The sequence below is a fragment of the Wasmannia auropunctata genome, unplaced genomic scaffold (assembly GCF_000956235.1).
Source record: "Wasmannia auropunctata unplaced genomic scaffold, wasmannia.A_1.0 LD335963.1, whole genome shotgun sequence".
NCBI classification, from domain to species: Eukaryota; Metazoa; Arthropoda; class Insecta; order Hymenoptera; family Formicidae; genus Wasmannia; species Wasmannia auropunctata.
The window spans coordinates 225596-252214 of NW_012026927.1; the positions used below are offsets into that span (position 1 = coordinate 225596).

At 39.1% G+C, this 26619-nt stretch overlaps 1 protein-coding gene and 1 non-coding gene across 5 annotated transcripts in view; both read right to left on the bottom strand.

Moving 5' to 3' along the window:
- LOC105455012 (sestrin homolog) overlaps positions 1–26619 on the bottom strand; it is a 173099-nt gene that overhangs the window by 68756 nt on the left and 77724 nt on the right. The window lies entirely within an intron of this gene.
- On the bottom strand, positions 5054–5126 carry Trnak-uuu. Its single transcript has one exon. It is a non-coding gene; the product is annotated as a tRNA-Lys (tRNA).

The window sequence follows — 26619 nt, forward strand, 5'->3', positions numbered from 1 at the left end:
TTATTCGTGACGATAAAAAGGAGTCTCGGGTTCATTTTTCCCATATTCACATAGTATCGGAACTTTTCTTTTTATTTACCAAGCGGCCGCACGGCCATATGCTGTCCGAGCGTCGGAAAATCAAAATTACACTCGTTTCAGCCCTTACGCTTTTCAATGCGAGCGGCTATTCAAGACTTTAATCCGCCACCGGTAAATTCAATGCCTCCCCACGATAGCCCCGATCTGTTTTTCTCCTCTTCCGTCGCGACTGCATAACTGCAGTCGGGAGTTTATAACGCTAGAACCGTCGTCTGCACGTATCAAATGCGCACAAGCGGACATTCTTTCTCGAGCGATGTCCATTTAAAATGGGCTCGATATTGCCCGGCCGGGTAGCTTCTTGCTCGAACGCCACAATTAACGAATGCCGAAGCCCATCGGTAACGGTAAAGGATGCTGATTTAAGATCGCGGACGATCGTTAGCTGTCGTCCGTGCGCGGTGTAATCGAGAGATATACGGAAGTGCGTTTAGTAACGTCGAGGAATCGCGAATGAAAGAGAGGCACAGCGAATTGCGATTGGCAAGCCGATACACGTCAGTCGAAAGGCTATATACGATAGGAAATGATCGATCACGCGGCGATCTCAAGGATAACATCCCGAAGCGTTTAACAGGTCTTTGCCAAGGACAATTACCTGTTAACATAATTGTCGCATAATTGATATGCTCATGACTGACCTCATCGGCAGCAAAAAACGCTTGAAAGAAACAAGGCGTTTTTGTTGCAAATAAAAATCACGCCACTTCTCTCTCGGAATTTTTTCCTCTCCGAGCGATAAGATGTTATTTGCATTAAATGAATTTCATACTGAATAGTTAAAACTGTTTGACTTTGAATGACGAGAACAACTTGTTAGAGTCGCGTTTATCTGACATATACATGTTACAGTTGGTTGTAAAAAAAAAAAATATATTTGAAAGTTACATTAATAGTATTTTTAACTATCATAAGCACAATCTCACATCTTTCACTCAGAGAAATGTTTCGCTGTTCCGGCTAGAATTCTAAATATTACACTTAAATTATATAGCTGTTTTTTCTGTCTGCTAAAAAATTGTTTGTCATACGTAGAATTTATAGCAATATTCTAAGAATATAGGTATGCAAGAAAATATAGGTCTCATAACCAAATATGATTAGAGTTTGGATTGGATTCTGGACTGATTAAATGTCAAACAGAAACTTTCTTGCTAAATTTGACAAATAGTTCAGATATAATTTCTGTCTCTGTTATCTATATTGATTAAATACAAAACATATGTGGTATCGCAGTGCTTACTAATCACTTAGAGTAACTGTCCCTATTAGTGTGTCTGTACGTTTTAATGTGCTTTTATATTTAAATAAGTCATAAAAATAAACTGGTACAAATAAATAGACAATTTTTTTTTTATTAAGTTAATACTTTAACTTAATAAAAAAAATACTTTGTCTATTTATTTGTACCAGTTTATTTTTCTGACTTATTTAAATATAAAAGCACTAATAGGGACGTACAGGCACACTAATAGGGACAGTTACCCTATCCGTTTTAGCTAATTTTTCGTACCTAAATAATTCTCGCTATAATTGCAAGATTACTTTTTTCAGTGTTTAGATAATTGTGGAGCACAGATGGAAAAAAAGAGTCTATGATATCTATTATAAGTTCTCAAGCATTCCCGGATAGCACAGAGAGTTAAAAAAGAGCTCATTCGTATATTCAGTCGTATATATGTCATTAATTCTGAATTCATTTTCACGTGCAAAAAGAATTCTTTTTCAGAACTTCTAGAAAAAGAATTCTTTTCGTATCTGAAAATGAACTCGGAATTGATGACATACGACTGAATTCTTTTTGCTGTAAATTCTCTGTGCTGTATGGGGAGTGTCTCGATTTAACGCGAGATTATTCATGCGCCAATTAATGCGAATAAGTCCGGGCACACTCATCTCAAAGAAGCAGAGAAACGATACGGTATCTTTTACGTAAACCGACTTCGGGAAGACGTTAATTCTCGCGGTCGGTCGGTGAGACCGGGGAAAATAGAGAAACGCGCGCGTAGTTGGAAAAACAGTCGGCAAAGGGAAAATAAACCAGTTCCTAGTTTAATTCAACCGCCGCGCCGCCACGGCGCCGCCACATGGAGTCACGCGGTGCAGTTTGTGTATCGAGGGGCAGGAAAACGAGTTCACGGGAATCTCTCGGCTCGACAAACGGATATGGATAGAGATATGGATGGAGAGACATGTGCATGGCATTCTCTAAGAGAGATAAAAAAGCCGTCGGGCAAGGGTGAGCGTGAGGGTGAGCGGCGGCGGAGAGAAAAAAAAGCCGTGGGAGTACAACGATCGGAGAAGCGGTGTATTAAACAAAGGAATTAAAACATAGTCCCGTGTACGTGACGGAAGCGAAGTATCCCCTTTTTTTCTCTATATACGCGCACAGCCTTATATATTTGCGGTGGAATAAACTTATCGCGAGAAAGAATGGCTTTGCTGTTTTATCTCTTCCCGATAAACGGCCCGCAATGTTATCCCGATATTTCCCGTAAATTTTTGTATCCTTTGCGTTTTTTTTTTAAATACAAATATCCCGCCCCGCTTGGAAAGACAGAGAGGGAATGATAATAATTAATGAGTAAAATCGCCGCGGGCGAAAATAATGCAGGAGAAAAGTATATAGCTATATCGTATCTTTTGGAACACATTCCCAGTTCTCAGATTACGTGCGCGATTTATATTATAATAAATCCGTTAATCCCTCCTGAAATTAAACGAGAATACTATTTTATTTTCAATTAAAAATGCTTAGGTCACTCTAGGACTATCTCGACGTTGTGTATACCAGGTAGAAACATCATGAAACTATTCACAAACCAATCTTGTTCAAATTTGCATTCGAATTGTATCGTCTGCAACATTCAATTAGTACTTGCGCAGTGGCAATGCAAATGCGGGGAACCTACTTGATAATTAATTAACATATACAGCAAGGAGAACATACAGTTACGGCCACTATCAGGAAAATCAAATCGGCGATGTTAGTGACGGTCCCGCGCTATCTGTTACAATTAATTAACGTTTAACGTTTTTGACAGTGATAACAGGATGACGTAAATCGAGTTCCGCCGTGGACTCAATTAGCTTCGTTTCGATAACGGCCGCATAAATATCGCTAAATGTCTCCTAATACGCGATTTCGCGTTAAAGCGTCAGGCATCTGCCGGGACAGGAAGCGTTTACGTGCGTCTTGAATGACTCCTTAATTGCACACTCACCGCGTATTTATCCCGGCTCTTTCTCTCTCTCTCTCTCAACCTCGAAATATCTGTACGTACGTGTAGTTATCTGTGCGCGTAATGTATGCTCCTATACGCCGAGGTACTCTGCCGCCAACTGCACGCGGAGAGCCTTACACCGGCGAGCGCCGCGTTAGGGATATGAGGTGCACGTGTATGCGTTTAATTTACATATATATAGATTCCATTCACATGCAATGCGTATTATATATATATATATATATATATATATATATATATACACACGCGCATCCCATGCAAGAGGACAGTCACAAGATAAATCTCGTAAAAATGTCCGCGCAATTTCTCTCCTAACCCCATCCGAAGATTCGAAAGGAATACATCGATTGTGCGCGAAACGTTCTTTTTATTTTCCGGAGAAACTGGCGAAATGCATGCAGACGTGGCATTTCTGTTTCCTCGTATCGAGCCGATATTCACTGAAATTTCACGCGTGTCTTTCAATAATTTCATAAGATAAGATTTAAGGACAATTAAATTTCTTTTCATTTAAATTAGTCAATTATAAATTAACTCATTATTAACAATTTTGTGTAGAAACTGAATTTTTTAATTATCTCGTCCAGATATATAGATATATAGGTGCGGAGAGCTCATTGAGAGCTTGTGAGAAAGGACATACTGCGGGCTAATTAGATGCCGCTCTTAAAAAAAAAGAGCCACACGCGCGTCCAACGACGTGACATTAATCGAGTTATAGCCGACCATAATTCGATAGTAAAACAAAAAAAAAGGGACGCTCTGACAAAGAGACGGCTATTAGTACGCGTCAGGAAGTGCAATCTCTACGAAATAATTACGTCGCATAAATCATCGACACAATGATGTTTTTCCCGTTACGTCGTCCGCCGCCCTACAGAAGATGGAAATTCATAGCGGGAAGAATCGTTGCTTTGTAAATTACATTTTTATGCCGCGCATTTTACGCTCGCGTTTTATTAACCTAAGAATGACCGCGCTTCGGAGATCCGCACATAAAATATACTTTTTAATCTCTAAGTTGTCGAGCCTTTAAGTTGTGTCTCACGTTGCTCAAAATAATCTTGCGTCATTTATAGAATAAATGTCTGAAATATACATTATAAATGTGAACTAGTCGTATGCATACGGATATTACGAAGTCCACGGCAAACTTATGTGGCTATAAAAAAAAACGAGATAAAGTCGAGTGATATTTAAAATTTGACGATAAAAAGTTATTTGCTAGGATCAAGCAGGGTTGTTATTTCTTTCATATCCTCGAAAGATCTCGCTACTATTTATGCCAAACTGCGAAATCTCACTCTCTCACTCTCTCTCCGTTCTTCTGTCGCGCAGCAAAACGACGTTCCTATGTTACGGAGCAGCGTCAATAATCGCCCTACTCTGGATAACGGACTGGAAGGCGGTGTGCAAGCATATCCCATATTACGGCGGCAAATACGAGAGAGAGGATTCGCGGAGATAATGGAACGATCCGGAAGAGAGTGAAACTGCGCGAACGACCGAATCACGACGACAGACCCATGGGATCTCTCTACGGGATCGTCGCCTGGTATTCGCCGTCAAACTCTTTATTAGAGAACGAAAACTCTCGCGCGCCGAACGAAAAAGGAGAAATCGTGCAAATCTGTATTAAAAAATAAACGACGAAATAAAAGTTTCCCTTCGATGACTTAACTGGATGTATTTTGATATCGTGGTAGAATATTGCGAGAAAAAAAAACCGCCCGAACAGGGACTCGAACCCTGGACCCTCAGATTAAAAGTCTGATGCTCTACCGACTGAGCTATCCGGGCACCGACATGCAGGTTCTCTTTAGGCTCTCACGCGATGCATCTACAAAAACTGCTTTTCATTCATGCGAATTTGATCAGTCCGGAAAAATAACACGATCAGTCACGTGGAATAAAAAAAATCGTTAAGCAAGATAGGCTAAAAATAAATATTTAATATGTATTTAATCGCATACATAATAAATTAATAAAAATTATATTTTTTATATATTTAATAACAAATATATGAATAACTTCACCAGCCTCGCTCTGATATATTCCTTTAAGGAAAAATAATTGATAGGCAAAATATGGTAGGCTAAAAATGAATATTAATATGCATATTAATTGCATATATACATATGCATATTATATATACAATAAATTAATAAAATCTATATTTTTGTTATTTATGTATTTGTTCACAAATATATAAATAACTAACTTTACTAGCCTCGCTCTGATACATTCCTTTAAGGAGCGCTAATAAATATTAATTGATAGCCTATTATATGGCTTAGAGTATAATCACTGCAATCCCTTGATTTATATTAATATCGTGGAGTTAGAGTAATTAGCCATTCCATAGCTGCGAGTAGAAGATAACGCTACGCGTTCAGGGAGCCTTTAGAAGGTGGTACCCGAGACGCAAACACGAGCCGCTGTAAATTACAAGCAACAGTAGAAGTTAATCGATCTCTCGAATTACTTCGGGGAAGTCTGGCATTTAGTTTCAATTTTTCAAGTTCAAACGCATTAACGTTACTCTAAGGCGATTATAAATTACCGTAATTCTAGAAGAGCGTTAAGCAGATGTACTTTGCATGCATGAACATTATACCGTGTGTCATCAACGTACGGCCATTATTCGCAATTCATCATGTAAAGATGAAAGCTAAATCTAGAATTAACTGAAAGATAAAATCATACACGCAGATATCAAGTTGTTGTTAGAACTCTGCACGTCCAATTACTTGCAATATAAAAAAAAAAGGTAACGACTTCTGATGTCTTTAGATTGTACAGCTGAGAACGATGATGATAGCTGTAAAGTAATTTGTGAATATAAATCAAGGTCATTTTTGATTAAAAAAAAAAAGTATATATAACGCTGCTCCGTTCGTGAATCACTCGTTCGTAAATATGTTGTCACGTGTCGAAGTCCAGCTTACAGACAGATCCAAATCCCACAACAAAGTTGTTAATTTACATGTCATTGGATTTTATCTTCGACGAGATAAACGACGGATTCGAAATTATACTAATAGTGCTTGCAGATCAATTTTTTTCAGCACATAATACTTCGTGGAAAAATATTGATCGATAAAATAATAATTGACGTAATTTTACATTATCGATTAAACATAATATAATTTCACTAAATTTTTAGAGAGAGAATAATTAAACATATACATTTCAAATGCCGCGCTATTGTTTATATCGAACTGCAATGTGAGATCATCAAGACGCAATAACGGTTCACGGCCTTGACACGAAACACTCGCGATGACCGGGAGTCAAGCCACATGGATTATCGCAGACTAATTAAATATATACGTGCAGTTTCGTCGCGCGTTTGCTATTTGCACGAAGACACTTTTCCCGACGCAATTGATTCGCGTTTTAATAGAATGTATTATTATTCAAGAGGGATCCTTGCACCTACGCAATGCCTTATCCACTCAATCTTTTTTCTTTTACTAGAACGCTATAATGCGTTCGCAGTTCTCAGTAATTGACATGTGATCAAATTGCCAATGATTTACGATGGAGACAAGGTTTTTTATGCGAACAGTCGATCGATTCGAAGACTAAATACTCTAATAATATAAAGCAGTTGAAGCGTGTGCACTTTCTTCTCCGTGACACGCGCGATAACCCGAGGTGCCATGGACATCGAGAAAAATGCAGACGCTAAAAGACAGATGCATTAGTGACTAAAGAATGTTAACTGTAAAAACATGTAAGACGTTTTCCTTGTCTTGGGTAATAAGTACTTATTATCGACGATGCTCACGGTGTTTTGTCGGAACAACAGAAGTATTTCTGGCAATATTTTTCGATGAATTAAGGGGAGCGTCTGGTTTAAGACGCAAAAAAATAGGTGATTTTTGCAAATTTTTTTTACAAAGAAAAGTAAAGTCGATCTTTTTATAACTTGTACGGATACTTTACTGGATACTTATATTATACAAAAAAAAATTTAATTTAAAAAATTTAAAATAATAACATTTATGGCAAATAAGTGATTAAAACATCTCGCTACAGTTACAAAATGACGGGCGAAATAAAACCGGTTTCTGTCCGAAACAAAAAACCAAAAATATTTTTAATTTTCATATAATTATATAATCGACGAACTAAGAACATGTTTAAAAAGTATAAAATTGTAAAACTTTTAGGACTTTAATGAAAAAGTGACACTTTTGAAAAAAAAAATGTTTACATTCTTTGTGCAATAAAAATTGTTTAAATTAACTTTTTAAACATGTTCTTAGTTTATTTAGGATAATTGACAATAATAATTTAAATAAAGAACTTTGAATGAAGTCGAATAGTTTTTTTTTTCTATTTCGCCCGCTAATTTGTAATTCTAGTATAGCGAGGCGTTTTAATCACTTATTTGCCATGACGTTATTATCTTAAATTTTTTAAATTAAAAATTTTTTTTGTATAAGTATCCATTAAAGTATCCGTACAGTTTTGGAAAAATCGACTTTACTTTGTTTAAAAAATTCGTGAAAATCACCTATTTTTCAGCGTCCTAAACCGGACGCTCCCTTTAATAACAAGCAGTCAATTATTAAGGTAGCTAATTGCGTAATTCTTCAATCATTCGAATCTCGTGACGCGTTATAATCGGTGTTATATTTTTTGAAATCTGCTTAATTTTCACCAAGTAATAAAAAATTTTTGATTTATCGTTCGACCAATTAGGTGAAATTGAAAATGAAATACTTCATATCGCAAAGGCGAGATTAAGACAGTGCGAGTAAATCATAAGGGCTTTCGCGACGCAGGGTCGTTGTCCAGAACCAACAGCGGAGTTTCCCAACGTAATCTGGCACGGTGCCAGTGACTTCCCGATGTGTCAACTTCTCAACATTAGGAGTTACGATGCGCGACAATAGATGCCTTGTTCAAAATAATTTCTCTCGAACAGCTGCAGCGATGACTAACGGTCGAATCGATCGAGAATGATGGACACAATAACGTTTTAGAATCTTGTTATCACAGCAAATATTATCACAAATGTACACACATACATGCGTATCATATCTTGGAGCAAAAAGCATAATTTATTCATTATCTTTTACTTTAACGTTACGAAAATATTATTTTATATTGCATTAATATGTTACACGTTATGGTATTAGAAATAATTTAAGTTGCTCATATAATAGAAAAATTTTGAAGGTGAATTTTGGAGGTAAAAAATGCCATTTAACGTAAGCAGAATAATATGCTTTTCGCAAATATAATAGCAAATTAAGAATTTTTCCGTTCACATTACGTTATGCAATAATACGTGATAACATGTCAAAATATTTCAGTGATATCAATGTATCAATGGAACATGATGAAATAACTGGTAATTATTGGGCTCACCCATTACAATTATCGTCGCATGCAATACTACATCAAATTCGCGTCATCTTAGCGATTACGACGATTCATGGAATTGTACACGTGCGATAAGTCCAAATAAAATCGAATAAAAACACTTGACTATAATGACAAAGCTATAACGTCACGTGTAAAATTAGGATCTAATAATCAACAACTTATTTTATTCAAAGCGACTCAACATCTGTTGATGTCTAACACGAGCCAGAGTTAAATTCGTAACTTGAAAAAATTGGATTAAATAAGAACATTCAAGTTCTAAATTTATCGCCAAATTTTTCTTATTTCCTTACAATTTCTTAAATTAAATTAATTTCCTTAAATTTTCTTGTTCCACTGTTATAATGAAAGAAATAAATTCAATAAATAGGTAGATTAATAATACCTATACATAAAAACTTCATATATATAAAATATAAAAAAAACTATATATATATTATTTTTCATTAAAGCTTAATAATAAAAGAATAGGTATATCTCAAATGTATGTACAATACATGCTATACGATACAGCTACATTCTCACGCCATCACATAAAGGAAAACCTAGCCAGGTCGAACGAAGCTTTTGTGCGTAAGACTAAAAGCTCGGTGATTAACCCAGGAAACCCAATGATCTTTCTCGTACATCGACCTGCAGAGGATGAGAAGGTACGAAGGAATGAGGAGAAAGAAAAAAGAGATCCGATTCACCACTCTCTCTTTCTAAGAAAGCTAGCGAGCATCCCTTGGAAGGATGCCAACTACATCGAATCGCAGATATAGGTGGTTAATGCTACCCTCACACCGAGTCTCGATGACGTAACTTGATCGATTCGCAAGAATTGGCCTTAATCACCGGCGTGCCGAACTGAATTCTTTTTCTACATCTTTTCGGACAGCGAAAAAATGTTTGCAATCATAAAAGTTAACAGTGTGTTAAAGGAACTGATATGCGCTTATTTAAATTTTGTAGATAATGTTATTTCTCAGTAATCAGCACAAAGGAATAAATTAAAATGCAATTTTGTAAAAAAAAAAATATATATGGAGAAAACAATACCTTTAAGTTTCTAGTTTTGCCAATTCTCTTACTACGACGGGTAATAGTTTATAATTTATCTGGCTAATTGTAAGCTGCATTATCCGATTAGTTCGAAGAAACATGGGACTACTCATAATTTCATGGTCGTAGGTCCAAGTCGCATATTAAGCTGTATAATACCATATTTATTTCACGCGAGCACATTTTATTTTACGCGTCGCCTTAAAGATTGGTCACCTGTCCAAAGTCACCCAAGAACGATTTCATCGATGGTCATCGAGGGTCACCGAGGCAATCGACTGCGTAATCAGCGGCGAACACCCGTAAAAATGATTGCATTTTTTTTACGCGACAAATATTGATTTTTGCTTATCTACGAGTGTATTTTTCCGAAGTTCACAAACACATAAAATCATTGCGTCGCAATCTTATCGTGGGCGGACCAAGAGCGGACGAGGATCACGTTTGCGAGCGATATTGCAACAGTATATTTCCGAATGATACTGGCACATTCGTTCATCTTGTTGTCAATTCCATCGGTATCACGTGTTGCTATAGAAAGCTCTTTATTCCATTTTACGGAACCGCATACCATGTATATACGTGGCCTTCCTTTCTATACATAAATAAATCACTTGTCGCATCTGTCGTTCTACGCGCTGCGTTTCAGATTTGCGTTAAATTATTGGATATATTTTATTATCGTATAACGCAATTGGAAAAATGAAGTCATCGCGTTGAAAGAGACATAACGTTCTACCATCGGATATATATACCTATACGATTACCTCCGTGTAAAATACTCGATATACCTAGCATTATTGCGAGTTCGATACATTTTCACTGGATACAAGTGCGGGTGCCATCGTATCTCGCGATAGCGACAGGGAGGATACGTGGGACAGGTGCGCGTGTCGTTACGGGGCGAGAAGGATGCCGGAGGCGGGGGGGGGGAGGGGCGGGGGGGGGTCAAATGGAATGTGAATCCGATGTGTGTGCGGAATAGAACACCGGGGGTGCCAGGTGTGTTTCGGAGAGGTTTATTTTCGAATGCAGTTTCACCGAGTGCCGAGGTGCACCCGAGGGCGGGTTACGCGCGGTGTCGTGTATTTTTAGTGATCGCCACGGCATGCGGCCACACCACCGCGACGTTTCGACACGACTCGAAATAAGATGTTTATCGAACCGCTTCGGACGGATCACCTCTCGCGCGTTAGGGGGCTTTTTGGGGAAAGTGGACCGGCGTGGTTGAGCGTTCACGAGCAATCGTTCGTCCCTGCGTAAAAAAAAAACGCGTGCCAAAAATGAATGGGTTTTTGCGTAAGCGTAGTAAACTATATTATTGTACCTCTCCTTAGGTCGTTAATGCAAAACAATATACGCGAAACGATGCGCGAGAATTATCAGACTCTAAAGCAGGCCAGTTTATTTTTCTGTAGGATGAAATAATCTTCGCCTCGTTTCCGATCCGCCCAAGAATATCGCACGGATTTGCGAATGGTTAAAATTCGACCGATTATTTTCAGAGGCACTATTCGCGTGCGCTCGCGATTATTTCGAGAAGCGCGGTTACGTTCCACGCGTGCTTTCAGAGATCACCTCTTTCATTAGAAACTCGGTAGAACGTTGACCTTACTGAAGACCTTACTTAAGATCGGTTTTCGTTATCCGTGTTTTCTTTATCGATTAACAAGAGATTGCGACGTTGCGCGCAAGATGACATATTGCGGCGTCTCGGTGTCTAATCCGGTTTTTCGAACGTCGCGTCGGCGTGTGACGCATCGCTAGTACGCTCTGCGCGGACTCTTTTTTTTTTTTCTTTAATGCATATTCCGCGTTTGCGAGGATAGTGGTGAGTCTCGATTAGGCTTATCTCGCCGGAGATTAGATACTTTCCGGGCGCGCACGCCGCGTTGCGCGTTTATTGAAATGAGGTGATGGAATCGTGATTCTCTGGTAAACATCGAATGCCAGGCGAGGCTCGCCTTTATTTATTCGCGGATCGATCGATCTGTTAAACGCGGCCGCCCCGAGAAACTGCACGGTTGAGAAAACTCTCGAGGATAATAATAGTGCGTTCACGCGTGTGAGCGCAGGCAACGTCTTAAAAAATTTTTCATTAAGCTCTAAAGCCTTTCTCTTTTCGTAACAAATACTTTTTCTTTCATATTTTGATATAAAATACCGTGAACTCCGTCTCGACAAAATAAGATTTTGATTTTCTAATGCCGTTTGCAAAATTGTAAAGCAGGTACCAATTTTATTACAAAAAAGTTTATTTCATTACGAATATTATTTTTCTTTTATGTCTAAGAGAGATGTAAATTTAAGAGAAATAAATTAACATTAAAAAATATAAATTTCTTGTACAGAAAATGAAACTTCAAGAAATTTACATTTTCCAATGTTAATTTATCTGTACATCACAATTTTGTATTAGAAAATCAAAATCTTATTTTGTCGACGAGGAATTCATGGTATTTTTATATCAAGATACAAAATTAGGTCAATGAGGCTGAAACTCAGTCCACATTGCAAAGCAGTCCCGGAGCTACGGAGCGCACTGCGAAACTTCAAGCTGCTTATTGACTTGTTCTTTTGCTTCGTCGTGAGTTCAAGAGTACACGAGTGGCAACAGATGGCGAGGGCTCAAGAAAAGTTCATCTTAAGGAACTTAGCCGAGTCGAGAGTAATCCATGTGTTGATTCCGCCTCCGAGACAGAAGCGGTTTACTATTTACCCTCCGTGCATTAAAGTGCAATTCGTGGACAAGCTTCTGCAAAACTTAATTCTGGAAAACATGACGCGATACTTCCAAGATAGAAATGAATAAATGGAAATAGAAAATTCAGCGATTGTACCGTAAGTTTGGAAATTTGATGACGCGTCAGCGCTCTAAAATTAAACGATTTATATAAGTCATATTTTATAAGTAATTTTCAATTTTCAACACTTGAGTATATATTTGAACGGAAAACGAATTACTATCGTCAGCGAGATACCCGAAGGATTCTCCACGAGCGCGCTTCTCCATAACTTTACCGATCACGCATGTCGCGCATGACGTGTCTGCGCGGAAAGTGTGAAGAAGAACGGCACGTGTAGCGAGTTTATTACTATCGTTGGCGAGTCGAGAATGAACTATGAAATATTCGCACATATACCTTCATTTTTTACGAGATTGTTATACAAACTGTTGCCTTGTAATTTTATAGCGAAATTAAATAAAGTATAATATAATTGACACGTGCATCATGTTTTCCTCTTAGACCACTTACAAGTGAAATGCGTAACTATCAACGTGCCTCGGAGATTTAAATAGCTCGTACAAATTTAGTCGTGGTGCGCGACTTGTACATTATTCTCATATTTTGCGCGTTTTGTGAGGAAGAATGTTCAGTTTGACAATTCTCATATTCGCAAATCATACAGTATAGCGACGTATGCCTCACGGTATCAAAGTAACATTTTCACGAGCTCAATAACTAACGCTGATTAAGTTTAGTTTTGATTATCCAGCCATTCCGAGAAAGACGTCCCCCGATGTATTATTCCGTTATTTATTTGCACCTCGCCCGAGACTCGTCTGCGCGGAACGCTTCGCGAAGCGGAATCCGAGCCGTGTGTAAAATGCCATGGAGCACGAGGCCGTCACATGATAAAAGTAAATCGAATCGGGTGTCTACGCACGTGCGTGTCGCACGCAGCGATGTGAGTGGCGGGCAGCGGGTATTTCGGAATATACCTGACCGTTCACACCTTGCCTGAGTGTCCGAGTGCCATTTTAAAGTTAGTGTCTATATCAAGAACGAGCTGCGGCAAAAATACAATAACAAGAGAGAAAGCGGATAGATCGCTTCCAGAAGAGAAAAGGACACTAAAATACGCAGAAGAAAGATACGCAGATTTTGCGAGCTTCATTCTTTTTTTTTTCTCGGACACAAATATTCGGATGAAACAAAAAGGTCGCAAAAAGAAAAAAAAAAAGAAAAAAATACGCAAATACTATAACGTTGCAAAATCAGACGTGTGCGTCGTGAGAGATTAACAAGCGTAATATTTCTGCCTTAGAGAACGGCGGAATATTCATAGTGGACAGACCGGGTGTGCCGTGCTTATTTCTCCTGTTTGCGTTGGCACGAACGTCTAGCATCATCAAGTGGTTGCTCTACATTGTGAAGCGTGCTAAACCACGACGGATTTATAGATAGCAGGAATAATAAATGTCTGCATTCGGGTCTCGTAATACGAGCCGTAAAAATCATTCGCGCGTCCGACGATTACATAACCCTTTGACGGAAAGGAAAGGGGAGGGGGGAGAGAAGTGCATTTAATGTAACGAATACAACTGTCTATTTTCGTCCCGGTTGAAGAGTATAAGATATCAGGACGCAACTTTCTATTTTTATTCTTCGGTTCCGGAAACGTATCTCACGAAAACAAAGAATGATTATCGACAGGAAAACGTCCGTCGTCGAGTTTCTCTCTCGCACAAGAGCCTCAGCTACATTTCGCATTTTCAAGAGGTCATTTGCCCCCTTATAATTATAGCAGGTTACGCATTCTCTATTTTTAAATGGTCAAGATACATTGTGAATAGTCCCGGTTAATTTCCTGTCTATCTCGCGGCCGGTTCGAGCCAGCAATCGCCCCGTCGAAAAAAAAAAAAAAAAAAAAAACGATACGTATGGAAAGCTGGTTCTTAATTAATGACACGCCTAATATGCAAGGAACGCACATACCGGGCGGCGGTGCGCGATCGTTATTGTCGAACCTACCTCACCGCGAATCGGATCTCGCGATCGTTCGGGCGATTTTCTTCTCGCGAGTGAAAGCAACGCCGCCCGCCGCTGGTAGCGCAGGCCGAAGCCATCCGTGATATGTATCTCGCAGGCGCTGCCGCTCTTAGTGTCCGCTTTCTTAGGATCATATTAATTGCAAACTCGCGCCCGCTAATCACTGGGAGTTTCCTCTTTCGCCTCTCCTACCCGGCGATCCCGGGAACTGGCATTTAATTGCGTGATGACCACCGCGCGAGAGAGCGACGAAGATGGAGCGCCGAGAGCGGAGAGGAGCATCTCTCGCGCTGCTGTTTTTCTCACGAGGAGCCACGGTTCCATTGTGAGCGCGGCGCGAAATTATTCACGCCGGTGAAAGCTAGTGTTACAGAGATAATCGTCGCTGCTAATGCAACGTTTGTCGCTTTCTATAATTGCCAATGAGTCATCTTTAATAATCATCGACGGGCGCATATTTATTGCGAATTCGGAAATTTTTAATTGTTCGAATCCTCTTTTAATATTAATAATATCGGAAATTGCCTGTTTTACTACTAAAAGCTAAAAAAAATTTCTATCAGGCACTTCAGGAGGCACTCGATAATTATTTCGGCACTTTACATCTTACATAGTTCTCCGTGATTTGAAATTTTAATTTCCTCCATCTTTATTAACGAGCCTACCTCTTCATTCATTAACAAACGGATCCAGCTAATCAATGTTAAAATTAAATTGCGAATTACCGCGTACTGCTAATAAATCTCGATAATTAGATATACTACCGCCGCGGCGAGAGCGGTGGGGGCGAGGAATTCTCACGAGAAAGTATACGCCGTTTCGATGAACGGCGGCGCGGAGTAATTATAATTTACAGTTGGCCCGACGAATCTAACGATTCTAGAAAAGCGTTTCGCAATACGGCCCGTATAAACAAGCCAAAGATATCGCGCGATGTTAGCTCACACACAAAAGTAAAGATAGAATCTTCACTAGCGGCGTGAGTTCGCAAGTACCAGTGTAACGAACGCCGCCCGGCTTTATTTTTGGATCACCGGGTACATCCACGTTAATGACGCGGCCCCCGGTAGTGAATTTAGATTGGATCTCTCTCCTCTCTCTCGTCAATCGAGAAATTGAAACAAAGATGATTAAGCAAGATATCAGTTTCCGGTTTGTTGTTTATCCGACGCGGTAGATTAGGCACTTGTTTGCGCGCTACAATTTTACGTTATCGCGCGTATTACTATCCATTAGCGATATTTTTAGACGGTTTTGAAATGCCATTCTTCAAGAACGTATGTCATATCGCAAATTATCAATAATCTAAAAATATAATGTATGTTCTATCCTATCACTCTGCAAAATCGCCATCAAATAATATCATAAATATATTATAGTCGGTTTTACACGATATCACAACGCCTCTGTTCAAATTCAATTACTTTCGTTTGTGCAAAAGAAATCCTTTTGTGTTATTTATTCTTAATAAAATAAGATATACAAAATAAAACTCTTAAAATCTTGTGTGTATGCATGCATGTATGAGCGTGAAAAATACATCTATTTCTTGCTTTCGCATATAGTAATCTTGATCTACAGCCTGTCCTTGCACGGTTCTTCAAGCAGTGCTCAGTATATCAACGATAATTACGAGAACAAACGCGTAGTCGCGTTAAATTATTGTCTCCTTAATCAAGGCGGCAAGCCTCGGGCGCGGGTGTATTTGACTGCTTTACTTCGCCGTGCTAATCACGCTAATTACGAACTCGAATGTCTTCGCTTGCTCTCGTCCTCGTTAAATTGCCGACACCGAACCCGCGAGATAAGGAAGGAAGTTGGCGAACCGACAAGCCGCACGGACAGACATGCAGACAGTTTATACCGAATCTCTATTGCATCGAAAGATGAGGATCTGCTGGCAGAGCGCGAAATCACGCAGTAAAAGATATTGTGATTTCGAGGAACTTTTGCAAAAATTATATTTGAAGAATTTATCGTACAGAAGGAAAAGAAATTTGGGACAACTCTTCAATTAATTTCTATAACACGGCGTAAAATTCTGTTAATGCATCGATTCGATTTTTTTCACTCGCGATTGATCAGCATTACAGGCAGTAATTTTTCGTACAATTGATCTTTTGTTTCGATGGACAATGGAACAGGCAACGTGATGACTGAGCCAAATGCATTTACATGATTATGCAGACACACACAAAAAAATCACACTCTGTCCGTCTTAACCGCATAAGGTGAACAATTCCTCATTGTATCGACGCACTGACGTATAATGAGACTCAGTTCACGCGATGGGAATACAATATTATCGCATATATGTAGTCCGACGAGAGAAGCCTTCGAAACCAATGCACAATGAAATCAAGTATCACGACTGGCGAAATTATAATATTCGGTAAATATCTCGTTTACCTTGAAGGTAGAAATATATGTACATTCGTACATGGAAACTAAATAAAATTAAAGAACGCTTATAAAATAGCTAGAAAAAATTTCAGTCCTTAAGAACAAAAAAATTAATTTTTCCAGGGACATTGTTTGTATAAGCAGGCATCAGTACTGCTTCCACGAACAAATAAAAATTTAAAAATTAATAATTTTAAATTGAATTAAGAGGCTGCTTTCGTGCTAAAAAGCAACGTTTATCGACAACCGTCCGTTGACGTAATTCACGAATCGGCGAACCCTACCATTGAAAAAATATCTCGCACAAACAGATAACGGTAATATTGATCATATACAAAACCTCAAATATCTCCTAATTGCCTAATACCAAACAGTCGCAAAATCATCGGTCGAAAGATAATCGAGCGAGGTTTAATCGAGTGCCAGTCGATAATCGTGATATTGATTAATTGGCGGAAATGCTGCTTCTTCTAAAGGCACACATATGCAATACATTCTTGTTGTAATAGTTTATAGCAAGTGCTTTTTTTTAAATAAAATATTTCTTCGATTTAATAGTGAATATGCACTTTTCGTGAATCGAGTCCTACTCGAGGAATAAATTCACATCACTTATCGACCACATGGACTTTCTATCTCGCCTAGTCGCTTTCATGACACGATAATCTCCTCATATAACATTAATTAAAGATAGAGACCGGTCGGAGCCTCGTATCGAATACACACATGCTACCACTTATTATACTCTACCCGGTAGGTAAAGCGCACTAATCTGATGCGTATCGTTTAGTAATCTCGCGCTGCAACCTGATTCAAACTCGAATCACGTTACTCATTTCAAGTAGAAGCCGCTGAAGTTCATTGCAAAACCTTGCACACTCGTGTGCGTACGCTAGATGCATATTATTTTAATAAATTTCTCCAGTTAACGGTTTATGCAATTAATACGGAAATATTTCCCTGCCACCGTACAGCAATCATCGACTCCCTCGTGAAGAAAAGTATTACGTGGGAGAAATATAAGCGCGGCACACACAGAATTATAGACACCAAATCTTAATGGCGACGAAGAATATAGAGCAAAATAAGGGTTGCTTACATTTCGCCGATAAACGAAATCAGGTAAGGTACACGATACGCTACTGCAAGCTAGATATTATGCAACGGTCGAGAGGTGCCCTCGACCCCTCATTCTCTCCTACCTCCACCTTCTTGGCGAAGCAACAAGTTGTCTCGCAGCGCATGACCAGCGACGTTCTTTCCGCGAAAAACTCCGATATTTCCGACAACTTCGTGGGTTTATCTTATCGCGAGCGATTGCAAGACGCTGCCGTCGTCGTCGCTGCGAAATTCGCTACACGTGTCTTTACTTAAGGTGAGCGAGTACACGCAGATTCACTCTAATGCATACAACGGTGCATTTCACGATACGATACGCTCGCACGCGAACCGCAATTTGCAATCTCATAAATCGTTCCCCCCGCGAATTCGTGTCTTCCTCGAATAAAATTTTGCTGAATTCTACTGCCACCAGAAACCACTCGTTCTTGATGGAAAAAAGTTTGCCGGGTACGGCCAAGATAACGACTTTAAAAAAATGCAATTAAAGTTTCTTACATTTCTTCATGAATATAAAATTGTATAATTTTTAAAACTTATATAAATTTTATATAAATTTTTATATAAATTTTTAAATGATAATTTTTATGTAACAATTTAAAGGATAAAAATTGGAAGAGAAATAGCTACTTGATATTGCCAAATCTCTTCTCGATCAAAATATTTTACGTCGACGTAAAAATATGAAACCCGATATTTGAAGAGTCCGTAATACGTGACTTAAAAGATTAATATTTTAATATCTATTCTGATTTTAATATTCACTTGTTACACAATTTATACATTTTAAACTGTTATGCAAAAATATGTAGCTATTATATTCTCTCCGTATTATCATTTTACGTAACAGTTGGAAGCACTTTGTACTATTACCACAATCAAGTTTACATCACTGTGACTTCTTTTTATAAAATTGCCCTCCCCGATTTTTCAACGCCCCACGATAGCTCAAATATAATGAGATCGCGTTTTACTTGTAATGGTCAATAGATGGTAAAACGTTGGTGTGTATCTGTCACAACTATCGCACAACATTTTAATAATGTATTCCGATTAATTAGATTAACAAGACTCTAAAATTACAATATAAAAATATTCAGATTGTAACAGTTTTCAACGCAGCTATCGAAGTTGCCTAATCGCGTAAAGTCCACGCGTTCAGCTATTTAACGTTTTCTCTGAAACGCTAATAAATGATTATTTAATCCATGAATAAATCATTCGACACATTCATTTATATTTAATGTCATATAATTAAACGCATGTAAAATTGTTTCATTTTTATTTAGTATTTTATTTCGTTTAAAATGATATAGTCATGTTATCAATATAAATGAATAGACTAGAAAAAATTAATATAAACTTTGCGCATGAAAAAAATGCCATTAATTATCATAAGTGCGTTTAAAAAATTAATTAAAATATATTATTCAATCGTAAAATAGCCTAATGTATTCCTTTTACGGTAAGCTCAAACTTTTAATAAATTACGCATATATTTCAATATTATTTTCTAAAATTGATTTATGTAATAATATAACTCCGATAAAAAAATATAGCGAGGCCAAAAAATCTCAAACCTCGAATTCTAATTAAAAGGATAAAAAAAAACAGAAAAAGCGAAAATGCATAAATTCAATATTATAAAAATAAGACGACACATAGGCTAACTTTGATGAATTTGCTAATAAGTCGAAAATTATTCTGATCTCGACATTTCAATGCTAAAATTTTTGCCTCTATTTAATCTTCAGTATACTCTTGAATTATTATAAGATAATTGTAGGATTGTTTACGAGAATGATTAATCGTAGATAAAGAGCTTGCAAAAAGAGACCATTATGTAACGGCATAACGAGTTATTTGTGATGCAATCGAGAAAAGAGAAATACAAACGATAATAACAAGAAACAGAATTATTATCTTTTTTTTTTATTCTTATCTTCTTCTTAGTCACTGTATTTATTTAAGTATAATATATTAATATGAAATTCAATTATTTTGTGTAACAATTTTTACGTACGCCTTTCCAGAAAGGGAGCAAAAAATTTGGACATTTGCCTAAATGTCAAAATAACTATGCACATGAAGTTGGAACGTACACACGTAAGATTCTCTTTCGGTTTTAACGATTTCTGCCGTTATTCCGCCCAGCGGCTCGTTTTACAGAATTACGCTGCGCGCACTAGACGGGAGCAAACAAACAGATAAACGAATCGTCGACTCGTTGACCTAGTTACCGCTCCTCTCGATAGATACTCATATAGTTAGCCATAGTGGGAGTGACAATGAAGTCTCGCGTGACACCATTCACCGTGCGATGAAAAGTATCGTTAGATAAATATTAATACACGCGTTCTGCTGGCCGATCGTAGCCGATTTGTAGCATATTAAATAAATATATAGCGTTAAGAATCATTCGTACCGAAAGTGGTTTAAGCGAAATTTAGAGCTGTAACAATTCGCGGAATGCAGATATGTAGTACATATTACGATAAATTAAAACTATACGTGTCAATACATTTATACATGTATACAAGTACGGATTTAAAAAAAAATATGTGTGTAAAATCTTATATTTATATACTGGATATCATCGTAATATATCTTTACATAAATCCACAGTCTAACAAATCTTTGCTAATAAGTCTTTCATATATTTATTTTTAATAAATATATACTTAATATGTTTATTAAAGTCATTTAGTTATATAATTTAATGTAATAACTGTTATTTTGTTCTCGATAAACTGATGTAACGAGGCATTAGCCTTATGCAGCGTAAAACGGTGGCAGCTCGTATAAAATCATCGCGCGTTATTTATCGAATTTATGTTCAGGAAGAGGAATTGTGTATTGTAAAACTCCCCGCGTGTAACGATACGAGTATTTCGTTTCGCGAAGCGTAACCGCTCGCAATTAAATAACGCCGCATTATTGAGTTTATGTAACAGGGCCGGGCAAAGCGGAACAGACCAATTAAATCTATTTGTAATATGCAAGTGATACCGCGCGCCCGATTATCGTGCCGGGCCCATCGCGTAAAAGAGCCGTATCAAACCTAATTTGCGCGAAATAAAGCGAGAAGATGCACGCGGCGCGGTATTTAGCGCTGATAAAACGGGCGATCAAGGTGAAACGGGTTCTTATCTAGAGGAATGTATTTTACCGGCGAAACTTCGCTCATTTTCCTAAGCGGACGATAAATTATATAATTCCACGATACTGACGCGCTGGCTGCGATCGAGAAAACATTGTTTTAACCTGATTATCAAATTTTCGTTACGGAGAAATTGACTGCTCCGACTTGACTTATCGAGGAAACGCGGCGGTCAGCCTCTGACGATGTACATTTATCACTCCGAAAAATAATTATCGAAGACACGGCGAGATTTACAGCAAACGCGTTAAATTGTAAGTAGATAATCAACAACAACGCGTATACGCGATCGTAAACCTACCTATCCGTAATAAATCGACGGCGGCTACAGCGCGTATTAAAACTCAGCGGCGTGTTATGAATCTCCCGCGTGTGCATTCGACGCACGTAGTACGAGGAGGTACCGCAAGAACGTCAAGTATTTAATATAACATTGGCGCAACACATACAACATCTCGGCCGACCTCAAAACGCTCGCAGCCGGCAGTAAAATGACTTTTCTTGACTTTCCCATGGCATCTATATGTCTGACCTATGAAAACGTCGGGATCGCGCGCGGGGACATAAATTCTGAGATCTCAATCGCGAGCAGTAAATATACAATATACACGTGCGTGATCAAGCGCATAATTAATTTCAGGAAGTAATACTTTTCGAAAATATATATATTTTTTAAATCTCATTTGTGATTAAAATTCGCATTTTTCGTGCTTTGAAGCCTGCAGGCGATTTGACAGTCTCTTAGCAGCGCACGTGTGTTCGAATATGATCTGTTTAAGGTCCAACTTTACGCACTTTGACGGCTCATATCGAATTCGGAAATCTCGCGAGAGAAAATCTTCGTGGCTCACGAGACGAAATGCGCGTAAATACCATCTTCTCGAAAGCAACGAATCTATTAATAAGAATCAATCGCGTCCGTGTCTCCTTGACGCTTGCGCATGTATGCATGCACTTCCTACATGCGCTCAGCATACGAAAGATAAGCCGCGCCGATTGTCGTCGTTTCGCACGTGTTTTCACTACGCACGCACGCACTCAATATTTATATGCGATGGGTACTTCTGATGCGTGACATCATCTCTCGCACGACGAACCGTGGTGGCACGATCGAGCAGCGGGCTCTGCGCTTGCAATTACCACACAACATCCCAAGGTCCGTCGTAAAAAAGAAAGAAAGGAAAAAAAAACACCGGCCACAGAAAATCCATAACGCTCGCGTGCGCGTAAACGGCGCAATTCGCAAACACGACACGCACGTACACGGAAATTTCTCCTCTCGCCGTTATCTACATATATAAATAAGCAACAAATCTAAATAGATAATAAATAAACGATTTGAATAATTGAGTCTCCATAAATAGTCACGAGAGCGCAATATACGACGCATATATGTATACATGGTAGACAAGATGCCTCGCGATTAATCGAGGAAATGATTTCATTTCGTTTCCTCTTCTGCGTAAACGTATAGCGCGCGCGCGCGCGCGTCTCGAATCATGTTTTGCACAGCTTCCTTCCGCGAAGAGGAGGGGAGACAATGCAATAAGTCATCGGGAGTGCCACGCGTTCGTTCCGGCCGCCGAGATCTTTGATCCATTATTATTGCAAAGACGACTAATGAGCGCCGCGCAATCATCGGAGGGAAGTGAAACGAGACGCGATAAGTGTAACCCGTTACAGCCGGTTTTACCGATAATATTCGCATAGCTCCGCGGAGAAACGGACTCGATAAACAATAACGAGTCAGTGCGATGAGCGGGACGAGCTGATAGTGCGTAAAAATGGCCGGCGCGTGAGCTGCGCGTTCATGCACCGATTTCGTCGCCACGGCCGTACGCCGCGGCAAGGCGAAGCCGATAAACCGGACGTATCCAGCTACACAGTTTTCGAGCTAAATAGATAATATACCACTCTCTGATATAAATAACGTAACCGCAATAAAAGCGGCTTGTAGACACGCAGTAATGTAACTGAGGAATTCTTTCGCCCCCATATCACCAATAAGTTCGTTCATCTCTGACGTTATTTATAAAATACCGTGATAAAATACTACATTGAGTCGAATTCACGCGCTTCTATATCTATATATCTTTCAAGAAAAAGAAGACATTTTCCAAAGTAAAAGCTGTAATAAAGTATCCTGTAAAAAATGCCCAGACATTTTTTAACAAAAGGCACATAATATCATTTTTATTACATTATTTTATCACACACGAAGACAAAGAAATCTGAATTTAAAAAAATCCTAAATACAAAAACATAATTCTAGTTAAATAATTATAATAATTCTAGTTATTATTATGTTATCAATACAATTATAATAATTCTAGTTATTATTATGTTATCAATATTTTTTCACGATACTTGATAATAAAATGAAATATTACTTCAATTAAAGCCACAATTTCTTAATGTACAAGTTCATGTCAATACGATCAATTTTATATGTGCGAAGAAGAATAATACTTTCGTCGTTCCTAAGCTATTCAACGAATCGTATTCAATTACCTAAAACGTCTCAGTCAAATCCGAAATAATTTCGCAAAGGATTCTCAGAGATTGCTGGTTAATTTTCCAATATTTTCTGACATGGTGTAAAATTAACCCACTAAAATATAGGAAGAGCGAAATGATCTTGCGCGACGCTTACATCGAAAGCGTAAACATAAAGTGCATCGAAAAGCATAGCGTAAACAGACTTCGCAAGATTGCAAAGATTACGTTGAGGAAACTTCTCGCCGGTAAGTGTGCACGTGCAAGTGCGCACGGTATCACGTGCAACCGCTATTATTGCTCGATAAACAAACGCGTGTATTTTCGAGAGAATATAATCGTGCGAGCGCGCGCGCGTATAATACCTACCGTGCTAAGTGAGACACACAACGGACAAAGGGGAATTATATTAGAGGCGCAACAGCACGCGCCTTTGATTCGCATTTGGACACGGGCCCAGGTATTTCCGCCGGCGCGTTTATGCGTTTCCGTCGAGCACAGCGGCGGCGGGCTAAATTTCACTTTGATCGAGTCGCGCGTTACGCGTATATGCAGCTGTCTCTGCGGCGTCTCATTAATCACTAGAAAAGAAGTGCCGTCATTTTCTCGAGTCAATATTGATTAAATTAACGCGCCTGGTTACTTTATGCATAATTCTTGGCCGCGATCGACTTCAGTAATATCGCTTAATGAAACGTCAGTTCCTTTCCACGAAGTGAGAGAGAGAGAAAGAGAGAGAGAGAGGGAGAGAGATAATAGAGAAAAATACTCGGAACTCAATCGCTTTTCATAAATGCGCATCCTCGAGTAACAGCCGCAACAGCCGACAGCTTCATTAGACGCGGAGACATCGCGCCACTGACGATATTTATAGAATTGCGCGAGTATGCAAATAGATCTGCCAACAACGAGAAAAAAAACGGTCCTTTGGTTGATCTATCAACCATTTGGTTATCTATCAACGTAGATATAGAGGTAGTTGATTATCTATCGATATAATTTGAAAGCGATCCAGTCTTCATAAATCACAATGACGTATTAATCCACATTAACCTGCCGCACGTACATAGGTAATCAGGCGCGATCGTTCGATGAAACAGCTCTCGTCACGATGAAAACGATGGAGGCTGATTCGAACAGCGATATCCCGCCCGTTCAATTTAACGTTCATTAACTAACCGTGCACTTGCATCTCCGCTCATATCCGAGGAACGTACATGACGAGAGGGCAACACGTGCGACACGGAACGGGCTCGTATACGCGATAATGCCAAGCAGGCGCACACTTGTGCGCGCCGGCGCTTATGGTCGCGGCGATGCGCGCGTATATCAGTCTTCAATAATTAATTAACCTCGTATCGATTTATTCCGCCACACGTCGGGGCGCGAAAGAATTCGCGCGATTAATCCGCGGGTTTTTGTCAGGACATTTATATACGCCGACTCGAGCCCGCGGAGGGACTTCGAGGAAGTGTCTTTCGATCGATAGCTCGTGCGCCAAAAATATTTGTTGTTCACAGACTCATGTGTACCGCCCCGTGTATCTCGCTGTTGTAAAACGTATTTTTGTATTTTTGTACAAAAATACCTTTTGTTTGTTATTCTAAGTATAACGTCAACCCGCCGTCGACGCTCCGCGTTTCTAGCCATCGTGCAGCGTTTAAACAACGGTCACGCGCGATTTCCAGACTGCGTCGCGTGCGCATGCATAACGCATATACATAAACGTATAATGCATGCACGCATGTATTCGTAATCGTCTCTAAAAGGCGCCCGGTATCTGGTGCGAGGCACGAATCACCAGACGCGCGAATGTGCGACGAACAATAAACGGCGTAGTAGATCGACACGTGGCTCTCCGGATCGGTCGAGGTCGCTCGTACGCAATGGCGCGTATAGGTCACTCCGTGTGTGCCTTCGTGTAGGCCCTACATTTCAAGGTCTTCACCAAAAATAGGACACCTTCGAAAGACCCTCGAGGCGCGAGATACGGCGCGCTTCCGGGGCCCTATATACCATATACGTCATATTACACGAGGGACTGTTTGACACGATATCATCAATCAGTTCACTGACACATCTGAATTTAATTATTGCCTTATCTGCCATTGAAATGCAGCAGAATGTAAGAAAATTTATTCTTCTGAGCTGGAAGCAGCGCGGATTGAATCGGAATTTAGACGGCTGGGAAACTATTCGTGCGTGGTACAATAGAAACGTGAATATATATATATATATATATATATAACTTATCTCTTCGCGCGCGTGCAAAACTCTTTTTCCGTGCAAAATGTCCACTCGGAGGCGGATCGCCGTCACGTGCATAATACGATCGCACGAAAGTAGTCGTGGAAGCGGACGGATGGTGTACGCAAAACCGTAACTCGCATCCCAGACACAGCTGCATCTTTTGAATCATCTCACAAGATCATCTCAAATGCATCAGAATGCATCTCAGATGTTCTAGATTCGTTGTCTCGTTACCTCTTTAATAGAGGGGAGCTATTAAAATTAATAAAGACGAGCCGACAAGACAGTTTCTTGAGGAAGACGATTAAAGATAAATTTTGATAATTAAGCTTCAGACACGGGGTCTCTTCTAAGAAATCCTCTCCGCTTTCTGCACGTTTCTCATTATCATTGTACAAATATCTGTAATAACATCGATACGACACAATCGTGAGTAAGAATAGAAGTTATCGGAGTGTAATATCGATTCGCGAGACACACACCACGCGCGATTACGAGAGATAAAAAAAAAAGAAATTTTACGACGGAACTTAAACGAGTAACAACACGTCGGTCGAAAAAAAAATCGGAAGATCAGGACGCTGTTCAGCCGTCGCGAAACCGTATAGTGAGCAAACGCACGCACGACGCTATCTTTTCGAGC